Consider the following 19,860-nt stretch of genomic DNA (forward strand, 5'->3'; position numbering starts at 1 on the left):
TGACAACTGATTAATGTTTGGTAATTAATCTTTCAAATGGGATATATAAAGTGATACCTCGGTTTACGAACCCTTTGGCTTACGAACTTGTCAGTTTACGAACGATACATTTATGAAAAATTTACCTTGGCATACGAACTTTTTTCGTACACGGAGCTGCCTCAATGAGCGATGTGTCGTTCTCGAACGAGCCCGTTCTTCTAACAACAAAATGGCAGCCGACTGTTTTTGTCCTCTATTCCCCGCCCCAGTCTTTGGTTAAATCCACGTGATTGGTCAAGACCCCAGCGGTGAGGGGGGGTGGTTTGAACATTAAAGAGACAGGCAGACGACAGTGAGAGAATTTCAACTGTGATAGTTCAAAGGCAGAGTGTAGACTGCAAGGTTAAAATATCCCATCAATCAGGCTCCACAAACAACCCGCACAAGCCATGTGTACACTTGATGCAAAAAGCTATCAAACCAGCTAAACAGAACACAATTGATGAGTAACTAGATAAAATTAGCACAGAGAAAGCACCTACAAGGGATCATTCCTCAAGATGGTGAAAGAAGGTTACGTTCCTCATCAAGTGTTTAATGCTGATGAAACCGACCACTCCATTCCATCAAGCCATCAACGACCATCACAAAGGTCAATAAAACGACGTTATTATACATACATACATACATATACAGTTTTTTTCTTTAATTATAATATCATAGCACATTTATTATACATGAAATAAGGTATATTTTGTGTAGTTTTAAGGCTTAGAAAAATTAGAAAGTAGAAAATTATGTTTTATCGGGACCTGGGAACGGATTACTCTCATTTTAATGGTTTCCTATGGGAAATTCATTTTTGGGATACACACTTTTCGCCTGACACCAACCAATTAAGTTCGTAAGCTAATGTATCACTGTACTGTATTTAGTGCATACTGTACTGTATTTAGTGCATAGATTCTGTTCCAAGTTTATTGTTTTAAAGTAAAGTTTCAAACCAGGTTTCGGGTTTTTAGGGGTTTCAAGCAAATGTTCGTTTTTTAACTCATTCACTGCCATTCACCAATTTAGTCGGGAATTGAAAATATGACATAGAGCGCCATTCCCGAATGTGTTCGGGTTTTGTTTTTTAATGCTTTAGTGCCGATGAAGCGCTGGCCATGGCCTCTGGCAATGTTTTTCTTTTCCACAAGGGGGCAGGATTTGCCATTTTTTTCCATGTCAGTGCTTTGTTCCAGCTCCAACTGTTGTTAAGGTGCTATATAAACTAATATGGTATTGCATTGGATTTTGGACAGCCGCCCTCATTTCAAGCACATATAACTCCAGACCCATATAATTTAGGAATTAACTATTTTTTTTATGATGACAAAAGAGAGTCGAAGGTTTCTTACGCTGCATTGAATGTTTATGTAGTCCGAAAACTCAACATTGTGTGGGTCCTGGAATTCAAGTGACAATGACAAAAACCCTGGCAGTGGAGTGGACACATTTTTGAACATCTGGCAGTGAATGAGTGAAATAACGTCAGTTATTTGCTTTTTCTATCATACACAAAAAAAAAATGATATAACATAGAAAACCTGTGATTATTGAAGTCACACTGCCAAGTCTGATTTTTTTAGCTGTAAAATAATGAAAATTGTGTGAGTAACAATAGTAACGCAAGAAAATCGGTACAAAAAAAAAAACGTTTTTTTTCTGCCTACACTTTTGATCCAAATATGTAAATGATTGTGCCCTGAAAAGCTTTGGCTGGCCATAGAAAATGTAGCGGAAAAGCAAGAAAATTTCTGATAGCGTTGACTGGGTAATTTTCTAAATGAGAGTTAGCGACATAGCAATTTGACTTAGCGGCAGTGTGGCATATTGATTTTTACCATGCCGAAGAGCGGGTGGGCTTTTCATTGGAAATAATGTCGCATCTTTGCCTGTTTTTTTTTATAACTGTCACTGCCAGCTTTCTAAATGACCAATTGACTGTTTGATGTCAAGGTTGACCAGTGAGGCTTTTAAAGGCATTTCAACGTCAATGAAGTAAGGGGAAAGGGGGATAAAAACAGCAATTGTTTTGGAGACGTTGTTCAACTGTCAATCAAAAACATTCAAAAGTTCCCATTAACGACACAAAGCGCAATCATCACAGTGACCACCCCATCGGACGAAACAACAATTTTATTTATCAGCACCCCAGCAAGAAAAATCCAAATCCCAAACAAATTCAGAAATGGCACTGTACGTCATATTTTTCATTCCAAAATCAATTTGAGAGTGGCAATGAATGTTTTACTTTTTGGTTGTTCTGATGACAAATTTGACACTTTTTGGATCATAGTTTGAAAAAAGGCAGTTTGTAAATTGAGTGAATTGGGAGGTGTCACACATGGCCTTTTTGTGCATGAGGGTAGAGTCCAGTATGGCAAAAAAAAAGTTAATGCATCAGTTACATCTTGACTGATGTCGATTAATCGTCCCACCATTTTAAAGGACAACCGACGTCTCCGGTCAAGTTGTGTCCATAATTTGTAAAATGGCTTGAAATGACTTCGAGTGAGCGTATTTTACAAAGATTCCACCGCATGTAGCTATATTTTACGTTTTAAGACTCACGCTGAATATTCAGGAAGTCTTGTTTTTGAGTTGGTGACGAGTCCGTACGTGACGTCACTAAAGGACCGCCCCATGACCGTAAAAAAGACGCATGGTAGCGGTCCTTCCATCACGTCAATGTATTTTGCTGTACTTGTTTGGTCTGGGGACCTCGTGTTGCACCCAAAAGCCGCCAGAAGGCCAGAAGAGGGCATCCAAGCGCCATATAAGGAATTTCTCAGCCTGTGGAAACGGAGGTGGCCACAGGAGATCGCCATTTTGTGCCTCTTTTTTTTGGGTGAGAGATTTTCCCCCAATGGTGCCTCAAAATGACACAAAATAAATTATTTAATCGGTTACAAAATTGTATACTTTCCTTTTCAGAACTGTTTAAATCATATTTATAACTAGATGTGTAACAAGAAAGCATCTCCGAATCTGAAGCCATTGTTTTGATTCACAAGCAATGCAAGACGTCTTGGCGTGACATCACGAACTGGGGGCGGGACTTTCTGAAAATGCCCAAGTCGCAGCCCATTTTTGTGCAGATTTTGGACACTTTAAGTCATTTTTATTGGTGTTTTGCATTTCACTAAAAATATCATACTGTGTGTTTTGGGTATTTTAGATGCTATAAAACGTTTTTCTGATGTCAGTTAAAAAACAAAAAAGTGACGTCGGTTGTCCTTTGAATGCGTCGGAAAAGTCGCTCAACTAAACTCGCACTTTTCTTTTCACGGCCAAATTGTAAGTGTAAGGACCTCACTTTTACTCTTCGGCATTCAACTCAGCTTGGTTTTACTCCCTCGTCCTTTCTACTATCTTTATGACTGCTTTATTTTTCCTGTACATGATAACTTTCCATGTTAATTGTTTTGTTACCGCTTCAACTGTTCTGAAAGCGCTGAATAAATCAATGTGTTGTAAAATGATACCTCATCTAACAAACCTAATTGGTTCCCAGAAAGTGTGTGTAAGGTGAAAACTTTGTCTTCCAAACATTTATTACCAATAAGAAACCATTAAAAGTAGAATAATCCGTTCCCTGGTCCCCACTACTAACTAAACCTTAAAACTACACAGAATATATTTTATGGATTGGATTGGATTGGATTGGATTTGCCTTTATTAGTCTCACAGTGGAGAAATTTACATTATACCCTATATATATATCCCTACTGTCCAGACATGGCGGTAGGGATATATATATATAGGGCCTAAACTACCAGTAAGACTTTAGTTCGCTGACAGTAACAAACCATGTCTGCACTCAACGAAAGTGGGTGTGGAAAACCAGTCCTGTTCAACCGTGTGGTTTACTGTTCATCCGCCGAAAACTAGTTCGTCAACCAAGAGTTTATGCTCGCGAATTTACTGTTCGTGAGCTAAAGCGTTGGTAAGCTAAGGTATCACTGTATTGTATTGCATGGAAATCCTTGTTAGAGATACCAAATCAGTTCATATGCACGTTCACCAAACTTTTCATTCGTGAAAATCTAGAAATATCCTATGAAAATCGCTTGTGAGCGATCTTAGTTTCCCACACCGATTGGCCCAGCGATGTCATGTGATCATCTCCAGCCAACGAGCACATAACTAATTGACATGTTGATTCAGGGCGGTGTCTTAGCTTCCATGGCGGAGACTCCATTGAATCCCTGAGACTGATTCAATGACCGCCCGAGGGTTCGATCGAACCCATGTTAAGATCGTTTAAAAAAAAAAAACAGCCCGATCAATAAACCAAAATTAAAAGATCATTCCTTGTAAAAAGTGTCCCTTGAACTAAATTGCGTTAATTTCGCTACCTCTCTCAGCACCCCCCCCCCACTATACCCCTCACACCCCCACACACAAAGACTTTAATTAATCTAACTAGTTAATTAATCAACTGTGGACCACCCGCCTTACCCGCGCTAATTCAAGCTATGACAGGTGCAAACCCTGCATTATTAATACCTCAATTCCCAGAGACAGTGCCCGCCTCTAGTTGTACCACCCCTAGCCGTCACACCCCCCACACCAACGGCCAGGGTCCATCGATCAGCCAACGCAGCAAGGCCTTATGGGAAATCTCCAGCAGCGGGAGTGCAAATGGCAAAATGGATCTTGTAGATAGCTCGGAGGTCAATGAATCGAGAAGTTCTGTAAATGGGGGACGCTGGGGGGAGGTCGTTTTTTTTTTTTTTTCCTTCGCAGACTCAGTTGTGATGTGTTCTTAGCCAATCGCCTCTGTATGCCCTCTGCCCGTCTCACCACGATGGGGTGCTGAGCTTTCAGCCACTCTGCTCCCAAACTCTGGAACTCACTTCCACCCAACATCCGTAATATTGACTCCCTTCCTACTTTCAAATCTCACCTCAAAACCCACCTGTTTAAACTTGCTTTCATGGTCTAGTTTATCTAGTTTAATCTGCTATTTTATTATTTATTGTTTTATTCATGCTTTTATTGTTTTATGTATTGTTGTTTTTTATTGTAAAGTGTCCTTGGTTGTTCAGAAAGGCGCTTGTAAATTAAAATTATTATTATTATTATTATCATTATTATTATTATTATTATTATTATTATTACTCGGCTTGCTGCTGTTAAAGCGTTTCATCGGCTTGTTAAATCAACTTGCAGTCGGGGCCTGAATAAGTCCTGTTATCAATCAATGAGCACCGTCAGTCAATTTCCTGCCTGTTTTATAAAAATGTCCATCACTGCACAAAAATACACGATCGGATTAAATGTAGGTTGAAAAATGTATACGATAAAACTGCAGTTTCAACATAAATTTGCTATGGGGAATTAAAAAAATATATACAGTAAAGTCTCGTTATATCGATATCGGATATATCGATAGTCCCGGTTATATCGATACTATTTCTATGCACGCACGGAGAAAATTACATGCAAACAGGGTCGGATATATCGATAGTCCCGGTTATATCGATATTTTTTCGGACTCCCTTGAATATAGATATAACGAGACTTTACTGTATATTCTAAAATGATATCGTCATGACAGAAATGTACATTCATACATTGAAATGAATTTTTAAAAAATGCAGATTAACTCAATCACTGCCATTCAGGGATTTTATTCGGGAATTGAAAATATGACGTAGCGCGCCATTCCCAAATTTATTCGGGTTTTGGTTTTTCATGCTTGGGTGTCGATAAAGTGCTGGAGTGGCATTTTCGGGAATGACTTGGCATATAATCAATGCAAGGTTGAGAAAGGGTCGGTGAGAAGGAAGTCCAAACCAACAAGGATCATCCTCACAAGTCATCTTTTAACTCCTTCACTGCCATTCACTGCCACAATTTTATTCGGGAATTGAAAATATGACTGAGTGCCATTCCTGAATTTATTTGGGTTTTGTTGTTCATTTGCTTTTTTTGTTTTGTTGTTGTTTTTTTGCGGGGGTGCCGATAAAGTGCTGGTCAGACCTCTGGCAATATTTTTTTCCCTTCCACAAGGGGGCAGCATTTCAATTTTTCCCATGTTCGTGCTTTTTTTCCAGCTTTAGTTGTTGTTAAAGCGTGATAGAAACCAATATGTATGTATTGCATTGTATTTTGGACAGCCACCCCCTCATTTCATCCTCATATAACAACAGACCCATATAATTTAGGAATCAATTCTTTTTTTCTGATGAAAGAAGAGAGTCTGATGTTTCTTACACTGCATTGAATGTTTATGTAGTCCTAAGACTCAATATTGGATTGGATTGGATTGGATTGGATTGGATATGCCTTTATTAGTCTCACAGTGGAGAAATTTACATTTCACAGCAGCAAAGTGATGAAAGGAATGAAAGTAGAAAAACAAAATACATGAGCTGCTGGAAAGGCAGCCACTCTCGCGGCGCCGTCTTGAAGTCAAAAGAACAAAAAAAAATAACAAATAATATGACAGCATAGAGACAATATGACAAAACAAAGACACAGAGAGACATTCATTCTTCAGGACTTGCTGTACCCTCTTTGTGATGACATGAAGCAGTCCTAGATGAAAGAGGAGAGGATCAAAGCGTCATATTCTGTGGTTCCTGGAATTTGAGGGACAATGACAAAAACCCTAGCATTGCAATGGACACAAATTTAAATTTTGAAGTGAAATACATACAATGAAACAAAAAAAAATGAAGAAAAATGCATGTTAAACGACTTCAAAATGTACTTTATATTATCTTCCCTCCTTTTTGGCTAATGAGTAAACTTTACTGTAGATTTCCTCTGGCCCTTTGTTGTTTTTTGCAAGCGTGGGCAAAGCTGTGTGAGCACGACGTTAGCACGGCATGGCGGCGGCGTATGTTCGCCGCAAAGATGGCGCAAAACCGGTGTGCACGCCACGCGAAGACAAATTATGTGTGGGCGCAAGATCAGACCCAACGAAACAAAACGATTCCTTTTAACTGCAATATTTTCAACGCTGCTTTTGTTTTGACAGAATTAGTTTTTTTGTGTGTTTTGGGGGCGTGTTGTGACAGCTGAGGTCCCATGGAGGGAGGAGGAAGAGGGGGGGGGGGTTCAAAGAGCCCCTCAGAGCGACTGTCTTTTCCTTTTTACCCGGGTCATGTGTAGTCCTCACACTTATTTTGTTGCTGTTCTTTCTTAGGAAATTTGAAGAGAGGCATCAGCGGCAGATTTGATTTGACGCCGTTGTCATCAGTGAGTGCGTCCAGCCCAACTTGACGGTAAATGATATAATTTTTTTTTGGAACATATTTGATCTTGTTCTGTAGCCACAAAGGGACATAAGTCTTCTTGTGCCGGTCCCAAGCCCGGATAAACACAGAGGGTTGTGTCTGGAAGGGCATCCGACGTAAAAGCTTGGCCAAAACAAACATGCAGATCAAACCTCTAAAGATGGAGGACACTGATTTGCTGCGGCGACCCCTTGAAGGGAAAAGCCGAAAGGAAAAGAAGAGGATTTGATTTTGAGCCTCTTTGAGTCCATACCTGTCAACGTATACGTTTTCCCCGTATTTGATACGTTTTTTTCATCATTTTGAATTGTGTACGCTGTATAACAACTTTTATACGATAAAAGAGAAAAACTCCAGGATCGGGTCGCCGCCAAACAAAATGAGAGACTCCAAGGTGAATACGCTGGATGGATAAGATCGTTGACAAAAGGTCCTTAGTTTTCGTTCGACGTTCCGTGTAAAAAGGACGTAAAAGTTGCTGCAAGTGGATTTAACGATCTACAGAGCCACTTTAAAACTGCCGGACACATGGAAAATGTAGCCAAAAGCAAGAAAAAAAATTACCTCGTTGATCTTGACCTTAAAGGACAACCGACGTCTCTGGACAAGTTGTGTCCATAATTTGTAAAATAGCTTCAAATGACCTCTACTGGGCGTATTTTAATACGATTCCACCGCATATAGCTATATTTTACGTTTTAAGACTCACACTAAATATTCAGGAAGTTTTGTTTTTGAGTTGGTGACGAGTCCATACGTGACGTCACTAAAGGACCGCCCCTGACCGTAAAAAAAGACGCATTGTAGCGGTCCTTCCATCACGTCAATGTATTTTGCTGTACTGTAAACTAAATGTTTGGTCTGGGGACATCATGTTGCACCCAATAGGCGCCAGAAGGCCAGAAGAGGGCGTCCAAGCGCCATATAAGGAAGTTATCAGTAATGGAGGTGGCCACAGGAGGTCGCCATTTTGTGCCTCTTTTTTTGGGTGAGATTTCACCCCAATGTTGCCTCAAAATGGCACAAATAAATTCTTTAATCGATTGCAAACATGTATGCTTTCCTCTTCAGAACTATTTGAATCATATTCATAACTGGATGCGTAACAAGAAAGCATATTCTCCGGATCTGAAGCCATTGTTTTGATTCACTAGCAATGCAAGACTTCTTGGCGTGACGTCACGAACTGGAGGCGGGACCTTCTGAAACTCGCCATTTCCGAGGTCATTTTGAAGTAGTTTTGGGACACTTTCAGTCATTTTATTGGTGTTTTGCATTTGACTAAAAATATAATACTGCGTGTTTTGGGTATTTTAGATGCTATAAAACGTTTTTCTGATGTCAGTTAAAAAACAAAAAAGTGACGTTGGTTGTCCTTTAAATTGCCTTTCAGCATCTTCGACAGTTAAACTCCTGCGACCAAACTTTATGTTCACGCTCAACTTCTTTTTGGCAATGGAACCCCTTCCGACCCGACTGTTAAAACGAATTTTGATACCCGCGATGTTCAACCGCTTAAATCCCGGCTGTAAATTGACATTGAAACTCTTTGATAAAAATGGAAGCGAATGCTTGCTCGGCCATATTGACGATAAATCAGTCGATTGATTGGTGGATGCATAGCGGTGCTCTGCCAGCGGCGTTACCCCACAGAATTCAAAATGTCAACAACGCGAGCGGAGCGATCCTGGCTGCATTCCAAACGCTAATCAATAATCAATTTTCCACCTGGCAGCGCAAATTCCCACTTTTTCACCTTTTCATTGAGAACACAAAAAAAATGTCCATGATTCTCACAACAGATGGCAATCGGTGATTGATTTCGTTTGCATTCCACATGCCAGGAAATATGATTAGATTTGGTAGAATTTCGAAATATAAACTGAAGCAAACATTGCGGCGCCATCGCTTGTCAATCCACTTGAATGCGAAACATGGCTCGCGTGAAGAATGGCAAAACAAAATGGAGTCAAGAATGAAGTAAACGGAATCTAAAGAAGCATAGAGCGGGTCCTAAAGGAAGGAAGACAGAAAAGGAATTGAGGCAGAGGAAGGATTTCTTTTTGTCTCTCAAAAGCATTTTTCACAATGTGTTAGCATTAATCTTGTTGACTTTCGTTTGGAAAAGTGACATTGTTTGTTTTTGTTTTTTTCTAGATACATGTTTGAAAGTACACACTAAAGACTGAGAACTACATAGCTAGCTAGCTAAAACAGATGGCTAAACTGATGTACATGGCAGACGGGCATGAGTCACATTTTTTTATAAATCCATGATATATGTTTGAAAATACATGCTAAAGACTGAGAACTACATAGCGAGCTGTCAGTTAGGAAACAAAAAAATGGTGTCGGTTGTCCTTTAAGCGGCAGGACCAAAGATGCTTGAGTAAAAACAGGTGTGATGGAACGAATAAGAGGACGATGGCGGAAAAAGGAGATTGCAACAAAAGCAGCGTGGAAGCGCGTTTCGGGCTTTCACGCTGGACTTGCCGCTCCATTCACCGCAACTCCCCTCCAATCCCACACGATTGTACAGTCGCCCCTCTTCACGTGTCACTCAAAATGAATAGAAGCCTGGCGTAAGCCTCGACTGGAATGTACCGAGTAGGCTTGGCATGTGTGAAGGCAGAGTTCAGCGCACATGATGACAAAACGGCTCAGAACTAGCCGCTAAGCGTAAACACGAGCGCGAGCGGCGACGAGGACAAAGGTGTCCTTTGCGGGGTTGTTTGTTCAAGTGTAAAACCAGAAGGAGGGTCGCCGTGTCGCTTTTTTTCATTCATTATTATTGTTTGCTCTCCTTGAGACAGAGACGAGGCATTCAAGGCATTTAAAATACACACTTGATATGGTTAAGTGTTAATTACCCCGCTCAGCCCCCGCTAAGGTTTGTTAGGATTCATAGACTAAAATAATAAAAGAAAATAATTGACTTGTCTGTAATGTTGTTGATAAAGCTAATATGTATTTAATATTTACAATGTTACACCTGTTATACACTGTGTAGCTATTAACTTATTCACTGCCAGATGATGTGTAAAAATGTGTCCAATACAGTGCCAGGGTTTTTGTCATTTTCACTCAAATTGCAGGACCCGCAGAATATTGAGTTGTAAGACTACATAAACATTCAATTCAGCGTAAGAAACCCTAGACTCGCCTTGGTGGATGCCCTGATCTTTCCACCCGTACCCACCACCAAAAGCGAACTCATGGCCCGGGCACTCGCACTGGCCTGTGCTCTGACAAATTAGCGGTGGCAAAGAGGTAGATGGCGACAGCGAGGAGACGGCTTGTCAAAGTGTTTTTCGCAAGGCGCCGTCGACACATGTCGTCAATTCTTCTAACTCTGTGCCGAAACACCGGTGACCCCCAACGCATACGGCACCCAGCAGAAAGGCCACATTGACATGAAGCTCACGCCCAACCGTGTCTGCACGTCAAACACGACGCTCGGCTACGTGAGCTTGAATTGTTGACAGTTCTGCTCATTAGGATGCGTCCTCAGAATGTAAACAAGCTCCTTCAAAAAAAAAAAAAATTTAAAATCTTGTTTAGGTTTTAAAAATTCCACTCAAGCACTGTTCTGCTCTCTGTTGTCTCCAGAGGAAGGGAGTGGTAATGCACAGAAAGTTTCACCAACTGAAAAATACCCATGACTAAAAGGTAATTGGGGCAAATTCGAGACCGATTTGTCTTCTTCCATTCCAAGTTCGCAATGTCCCAGTTGTCATATGTCTTTAAAAACTATCCTGAGTCATCATCCTGAGGTGCGGAGATGTCTTGAATCAATTTTCCTCCCCAATCTTCTCAGAGAACAAAAAGACGCATACACACCGATACTGACATTCGGGAATGAATTGACGTTTTTTTCACTTCTTTCTTTGCGGTTAAAGCCGGTAAAACCCCGATTGTCAAATTGTGACTGATTTTGTGACAGACTTCTCAACTCTATTCAAAATTAACTCATTCACAGCTCCTGTATGTATTTTTTTCTACTTATTTCTTTCCTTTCATCTTCCTTTCATACCTTAACTGCTGTGAAATGTAAATTTCTCCACTGCGAAACTAAATCATCCAATCCAATTAACAAATATATTCGGGAATTGAAAATATGACGTAGAGCGCCATTCCCGAATTTGTTCTGGTTTTGTTTTTTCATGCTTGGGTGCCGATAAAGCGCTGGCCATGGCCTATGGTACTGTTTTTACCGTCCACAAGTAATGGGTTAAAAGTGATCGTTCGTTCCTGGTCCATCGCTTCTCAGGGTGTTGATAGCAGAGGATGGTTAAAGGACAACCAACGTCACTTTTTTGTTTCCTAACTGACATCAGAAAAACGTTTTATAGCATCTAAAATACCCAAAACACGCAATATGATAATTTTAGTCAAATGCAAAACACCAATAAAAATGACTTCAAGTGTCCAAAATCTGCCAAAAATTGAGCTGTGAATTGGGCATTTTCAGAAAGTCCCGCCCCCAGTTCATGATGTCATTCCAAGACGTCTTGCATTGCTGGAGAATAAAAACAATGGCTTTAGATTCGGAGAATATGCTTTCTTGTTACACATCCAGTTATGAATATGACTCAAATAGTTCTGAAGAGGAAAGCATACATGTTTGCAATCGATTAAAGAATTTCTTCTGTGTCATTTTGTGGCATCTGGACTGCAATGTAGCGTCCCCGAAAAGAGGCACACAATGGCGACATCCAGTGGCCACCTCCGTTTCCACAAGCTGATAAATTCCTTTTATGGAGTCTGGACGCCCTCTTCTGGCGGCTTTTGGGTGCAACACGAGGTCCCCAGACCAAACAAGTACAGCAAAATACATTGACTTGATGGAAGGACTGCTACAATGTGTCTTTTTTTTCGGTCAGGGGCATTCCTTTCGTGACGTCATGTACGGACCCGTCACCAACTCAAAAACAAGACTTCCTGAATATTCAGCGCGAGTCTTCCGAGGAGGGGCAGAAAGGGGAAAAAAGGGTGAAAGGCATACTAGGAGAGCATTTTATAAGACAAGACAGGGTGCGACGCGAGAGGATGTGACGTAATGGGATGTGACATCATGTAAAGGCAGGCATGATGACGTATCAGGAAGTCACATTTTTGCACATTTTCTGGCAGTGAATGAGTTAAAAATTCTATTCATACATGTATTTGTGTTATTATTGTATCAATGCTTGTATGTGACTGTATTATTATTATTATTATTATTATTATTATTATTATTATTATTATTATTATTATAAAATGCACATTTTACATTTTAGAATGATCTCATCATTGCACAAATTTACATTTTGAAGCGAAATACATACAATAATTTGGACAAAACAATTATTTAGAAAATGCATGTTAAACGACTTTAAAAGGCACTTTACAGTATCTTCCTTCCTTTTCTGGCGATTGAGTAAATCGGCAGTGAAATAGTTAATTGTACAATTTTTTTTTTTCCTCCCTGATCTTCACGAAAAATGTGTAGCTGGCTTTATACATCCCAACCAACCAAGCCAAGTTTAATCATTTACGCCCCCCCCCCCCCCCCCCCCCCCCCCCCCCCCCCCCCCCCCCCCCCCCCCCCCCCCCCCCCCCCCCCCCCTCTCTTTACTTCGGATCAAAGCCAGCAATGGCCCAAATGTCAAATGTCTAAAAAGATAAATCCAAAGTAATTATCCCGTGGTGTCGAGTGTGTTAAGAGTCATCAACCAAGAATCAGGTCTTAACCTGATTCCTCTGTTTTGGTCAGCCAAGGCCCAATTCCCTGACCTCTCTTAAAGGACAACCGACACCTTCGGATAAGTTGAGTCCATAATTTGTAAAATCACTTCAAATTACTTCTACTGAGCGTATTTTACAAAGATTCCACGGCATATAGCTATATTTTACGTTTTAAGACTTGCGCTGAATATTCAGGAAGTCTTGTTTTCGAGTTGATGACAATTCCTGAGTGATGTCACTAAAGGAACGCCCCTGACCGAGAAAGCGACACACAATGCATTTTGGGTACTTTGTTTGGTCTGAAAACTTCGTGGGGATGGCGAAATTAGAAGGAAAACACATAAGTAACGCGATGGTGAATTGTGTGTGGCACCAAGACTACTATTTTGACTAGTTGACACAAATTCCCAGCCGACAATTCAGCCCATTTCCAACGGAGCTTGGGCGCCATCTTGTACATTTTCTGGGCGCTACATTGGAGTCCAGACGCCTCAAAATGATCCGGAAGGACTTCTTTAATTGATTGCAAACATTTACGCTTTCCTCTTCAGAACTATTTGAATCATATCCATAACTGGATGAGTAACAAGAAAGCATCTTCTCCAAATCTGAAGCCATTGTTTTGATTCTAGAGCAAGGCAAAACGTCCTGGCGCGACGTCATGAACAAGGGGGCGGGACCTTCTGAAACTCTGCATCTCCGAGGTCATTTTGAAGTAGTTTTGCGTCACTAACTCATTTTTATTAGTGTTTTGGATTTGACTAAAATATCAGCCTGCGTGTTTTGGGTATTTGAGATGCTATAAAACATTTTTCTGAAGTCAGTCAGGAAACGAAAAAATGGTGTCGGTTGTCCTTTAAGGTTTTCCTGACTGATTATCGTGTGGTGTGGGCTGTATTAACTACATACAAATAATCGAGCTGATTTTAAGCGCCCAACCCTCCAGTTCTGATCAAATTCAGCAAAGTCGCAGTTGTCAGATGTCTCCATCGATGATCCTGAGTGATTATTCTTTGGTGTGCGATCACCGTGGTGTCAAACGGCATCTTAAGGTGTGACATGTAGCTTATCTTGGAATCTTCCAAACACTCCAAGAGCAGTAACAGCACACGCTGTTACTGCGTTTTATATATTTTATTTTTGTTTTTTTTTATCCCATGGCTACGTCATCTCAATAATCACTTAAAAGTGGAAAATTGATGTGCTCCATTGCATCTTGTCATTATTGGGAACTCACTGAACAGTTAGTTAGTTACCTTGGATATTTTGTTTTGTTTGCGTTCGTATTCAGTCGGTTAATGAACTGATGTTTTTGGATTGATATTGTAAGTATTTTGGTATATTTGCAGACTATGAAATGTGTTTGTGAGGGGGAGGGTTACTTTCCCAGGGTGCTTTGACATTTAGTGCAGCAGCAGGAATCCACTTCCTGCCAAATTTCTTGTAAATAACCCAAAAAATAAACATCCTTGGAATTTAAAAAAATGCAGTGAAAGCAAAAAAAAAAAAAGTGAAGAATTGCAACTGAATGTGTCGGTGTTGCCGATCCTGCTCACAATGATGCAACATCGGTCACACCTATTATGGGATGTCGCCATGAGTGGTTGGATGCTGGTTTGTTTGTCAGAGTGCGTAGTACACACTTGATGACACATATAAAAACATATATATATATATATATATATATATATATATATATATATATATATATATATATATATATATTATCCGAGGATATATTGGATGTGCCTTTATTAGTCTCACAGTGGAGAAATTTACATTTCACAGCAGCAAAGTGATGAAAGGAATGAAAGTAGAAAAACAAATACATGAGCTGCTGGAAAGGCACCGTCTTGAAGTCAAAAGAACAATATATATATATACAGTAAAGTCTCGTTATATCGATATTCAAGGGAGTCCGAAAAAATATCGATATAACCGGGACTATCGATATATCCGACCCTGTTTGCATGTAATTTTCTCCGTGCGTGCATCGAAATAGTATCGATATAACCGGGACTATCGATATATCCGATATCGATATAACGAGACTTTACTGTATATATATATATATATATATATATATATATATATATATATGCGTCTCTGTCCGTGAATATGTGTACACGTGTATATGTGTGTGTGTGTGTGTGTGTGTGTGTGTGTGTGTGTGTGTGTGTGTGTGTGTGTGTGTGTGTGTGTGTGTGTGTGTGTGTGTGTGTGTGTGTGTCTGTGTGTATGTATGTATGTGTATTTTTACGTGTTTTTTTTTCCACTGACTACACTTTTACGAGTGGTCATGTTTATTCAAATAAAGTTGTGGCCACTGTTGAGGACATTTTGAGCCAAACCTCAAGCCTGTGTTGTTTTTTTTTTTTTTTGTTTTTTTTTTTCGGTGAGAATCTTCCAGGTCGCCGGTTTTCATCTAAATGTATTTTTTTCCGATGATGTCGACTTTTTGGCAAGACTAGGAGCTGTGCTTTCTGCTTTAATTAACGAGTGCAAGCTCGTCACTGAAAAGTCCCAATTAAACGTCCCCCCGGTCTCTGCTGGAGGGCCGAGACATCTGCAGCCTCACTTCACCAAAGGTTGTGAGACGTCCATTCTGGTTTTTTCATGTCATTCTGAACAATTATTTTGATGAAAATGGTCTTTTACAATCTGTGGTTTGTTTGAAAGCAAACACAGCAGAGCTTCTGCTGCACTTCCATAAACAGATCCAGACTTGAAATGCAAGCGACGATTGGATTGAACAATTTTGAAAAATAACCTCATTATGTCCCCTCCCCCTGCCCCCCCCCCCCATTCAATATTGCGATGGCGGTTAGATGTGCGATTGTTTTTATTGGTCCTCTTTCCATATATTTTCTTTTAAACAAAAACAAACAATAAATTTGTCTGCATTTCAATAAACTGAGATCTATTATCCATAAATGTTTTGCTCGAGTGAGCAGACAATTTCAACGGTACACATCGGCATATATTCTTTGTCCTCCATGAAACATGGAAGAATTCATTTTGATGCACAACGTGCTTAAATCTTTTTGATTAAAGAAACTGGTCCACTATTTTATTTTTATAACATCAAATATTGGCGAGTTTGAGGCGGGGCGTTTTTATTAAGTGGAAGGGGGTGAAAATGAATCAGCGACTGGCTGTCCTTTCCAACATTGCAATGGCATTACAGCATCTAAATTTGTGACGATTTAAGCATTAGTTCAGTCCAACACTCAATGACCACGGTGTGGTTCTTTCGGTCCCCGTCTGATCTTTTAATCTTCTCGCCTTTTGAGCCCCCCCCCCAAAAAAAATATATATCTTGTCACCCACTGGATGTGAGAGACCGTCATTTTCTCCACTGTCAGTCAAGCTCCTCCCACTGGGGGCTTTCTTTTAATGACATTGTTCAAGGTCCTTCCGACGGACACAGAAGAGTCCAAAATTCTTACATGACGAGTCTGCACTGAGTCGCCAAACTTGAAGGTAACAGGAGAGAACAGAAGCTCGTGACACCCTATTGATCACTATTGATCTACTCCGGGGTTCAGAGACGGCTAGAACCGAGCAGCCTGGCTACCTCATCCAGCTCAGTCTCTTCATTCCCATCCGTCCTTTTCATCCTCCATGAAGCAGTTGTCAGCAGAAAAAAATACAAATCTGTTGACAAAAGTAAAGTACAAAAGTACACGCACCGAGGGAATCATGGCATGCAACAGCAAGTTGTATTCGGTGTCTGGTTGGTCTCGTACAAATGGTGCAGTTGTAGTTCCAGTTGCTGGGTCATAACTTCTTTTGGCAGAAACAAGACTTCTTGGTCAGTGGTTCTATATCTTATTGGAGGCATCGAACCCCACCAGTTTCATATGCTCATTCACCAAACTCTTCTTTCAATGACTGTGCCCACTAACTGCAAATGAGACTGAGGGGTGGACCTCTGCGGCGCAGGATCCACCGAACCCCTGAAACCGACTCACCGAACCCCTAGAGTTCGATCGAGAACCACTGGTCTTGGTCATACTTTAGTCTGTTGTGGTCCGTTTCCATCTGGTCCAGTTGTGGTCTTTTTGGAACTTGTGCAATCCGGTGTTGTTTGATTGAGTGGTCCTTGTCTTGTCCGGTTTTGTCCGATTCATCTGTTCTTCGGGTGGTTCAATCTTGTTCGATCCATTCTAGTGTGAGTGTAGTTCAGGCTGGGTTCTGTTTGCGTCTTGTCCCTTCATCTCCACTAGGCTGTAGTCCAATCTGGGTTGTCCCAATCTCACCTGGTAAAGTGCTGTCTGGTTTGATCAAGTCTGCTTCTGTCTTGCGTGATCCAGTATAGGCCAGATGTAGGTCAGTCACCCTTTTTCCAGTTCAGTCTGATCTGTTTTTTTGTGGTCTGACCTGATATTGTCCGTTCTGGTGGGCTTCCGTCTCATTTGGTCACGTCTTATTTTTAGTCTGGTTGTGTTCCGTCCGTGGTTCTCCGTGGCGACTTCATGTTCATTCTGGTCTGGTGTTTATCTTGACTAGTCTGATTTGGTCCAGAGTTGTCCACACTGATTTGGTCCCGCTCTGTCCTGTCTTTCTAAGTACGTTTGGTACCATTTAGAGGGGTCTTTGCTTACATACCGCAAACACAGAAAAAAAATATATCCTCTGACTGTAAATCGATGAAAAGGTTTCTTCAGCCGTCATCTGTACTTCTTTGAAGGTGTCGTACGTTTTGCTTCTTATCCAAGAGTCTTCTTCAGCGAACTAAAGTCTTGCTGGTAGTTTCGGCCCTATATATATCCCTACTGTCCAGCCGTGGCGGTGCCCGACTCTGCTATGATTGGTCCCTGCTCTCAGGTTGGGGGGAGCAGAGGACTACTCCCTGCGGCTTCACTGATTACTTCTATTGTCCTGCCTGAGTATGAGGTCTGTGACTGTCAACTTGAGAGTTTTGAAAAGGTGCTTATAAATGAAATGTAGTATTATTATTAGTATTATTATTATTATTATTATTATTAGTAGTATTATTATTATTATTATTATTATTATTATTATTATTATTATTATTATTATTATGTGATCAATTTCAATCTGTTATTCACTCATGACTGAAATGTTGTGAATGCTTTGATGTGAATTGCCATGGCTAGCCTCACATCCTAACTGCTACATGCTAACAGTTGTTTCCCAAAATAATTTGCGATCAGCGTGAAATTGATTGGTGTGGATTTTTCATCTGTGCCAAATCTGAACTCTTATAAAAGTCAAATGAAAGGCATAATGAGCATCTTTGACAGTCACAATCTCGTTAGCTTGTGGCAGATGCTCATTAACTGCTGGTGTTAACAAGTTACTTGATGAGTGTGTCCGGAAGCAGCAGGCCTTTTAAAGTGGGTATGTAGTAAAGCATCATCAAGTCCCATCTTATTTTTGGACTTAATTAAAGTAACTGACTCCTCACCCACTACATCTTTGGATGATTGGCTGGCCAATTCCATGCCAGAAAAGCTACTGGATGTTGTCCTTCACCACCCTAGTCCCTCCTTGATGTCCCCATTCCTCATTTATCCACACTGCTGCCTGGTGATGTCATCAGCTGGATGCGCGAGAAGGTCATCTTCCGCGGAGCGTCCCTCAAGGAAAATCTGTCCCCTGTTAGACGCCTTCATCCTTCCTCCCGGAACACCGCATGATGCGAGGATGTCTCGTCGGAGCATAATTGGAAGCTTTCGCTGTGTATCGCGGCAGTATGGTGCCCACAGTGCGGCCCTCAGAACAATGATGAAGTGTTCATTCTGAGCAGGGGAGCGCACGCTCGTCATGCCACTGCCGTTATCTTAACGAGGCCTCTTTTACCGCCAAATTGTGCTCTTAGCGTCCACTTGTCTTCTGGACCCAAATTGTTTGTATGTAAGAACAGCATTTTGTCAAATTAGTTCATGCCCGAAAGCTTCTGTGGTGTTGTCATGACAATCGCACCGTTTCTCGGCATTGGCAAGAGCGGCTAAAGATACAAAGTCATTATGTAGTTTTAAGGTTAATGATGGCTTGTGCTTCTTAAAACATGATTCAAGTAATAATAATCATAATAATAATAATAGTAATAATACATTTCATTTACAAGCGCCTTTCAAAACTCTCAAGGTCACCTCACAGTCACAGGGCAAATTTTACTGTGGGTGAGCAGTGGTAGCCATACGCGCCAGCGTTCACTCAACCCGGAAGTAAATCAAATAGAAAGAAAGCTAGCTAGCTAGTTAAGAGATAGCTAGGTGGCCAGCTAGATAGCTAATGGATAGCCAATAGTTAGGTAATAGCTAGCTAGCTAAATAGCCAGACAGCCAATGTCTCCTGGAGGTATAAAAAAATCACAAAGTTGATGATATTCGAGCCAAATTTGATTTGTTTATGCCATAAACAAATACCATACCTTACCATAAACTTTATGGTATGAGGCAAAAGATGGACCTGAGTTGTTATTTCTGTACGTCGTCATGGACATTTGTAGGGTTCTTTTCCCGTTATATGGTCGAAAAACACAAATTGTGGTCAAAACTTCCCGCCAGATTTCAATATTTTCACTTTTTGGAGTACCAGCAGAACCAGAATCACTCTGGTGGTCCGATGGAATCTAACATCACGTCCGGACAATACGTTTGACGTAAATTTCCCAAAACATCAGAAACACATGACGACATGGGATACCACCTGGGCGGCCCTGAACTTTACTTGACTGTCGGCCCAGACACAAATAGAAACTCAGAGAAAGCAATACAAGAAAACATCGATCGCGGTATGACGCCCTTCGGGGGAACATGGCTGCCAAGATTCTCGTGCTTGATACAAGCAAACGGACATATGAGAGGTATCAGGTGGTGCTTTT

General features: G+C 40.8%; 1 protein-coding gene across 2 annotated transcripts in view; it reads left to right on the forward strand.

The window, feature by feature from the left end:
- sema6cb (semaphorin 6Cb) overlaps nt 1-19,860 on the forward strand; it is a 124,999-nt gene that overhangs the window by 55,825 nt on the left and 49,314 nt on the right. For both annotated transcript variants that reach the window (XM_088998845.1, XM_088998846.1), the window contains exon 3: nt 7,187-7,265. The gene's annotated coding sequence lies outside the window, so the exon portion shown is untranslated. The remainder of the gene's footprint in view (nt 1-7,186; nt 7,266-19,860) is intronic.

The sequence above is a fragment of the Hippocampus bargibanti genome, linkage group LG06 (assembly GCF_051943395.1).
Source record: "Hippocampus bargibanti isolate YZ-2025 linkage group LG06, ASM5194339v1, whole genome shotgun sequence".
In the NCBI taxonomy this organism is placed as follows: Eukaryota; Metazoa; Chordata; class Actinopteri; order Syngnathiformes; family Syngnathidae; genus Hippocampus; species Hippocampus bargibanti.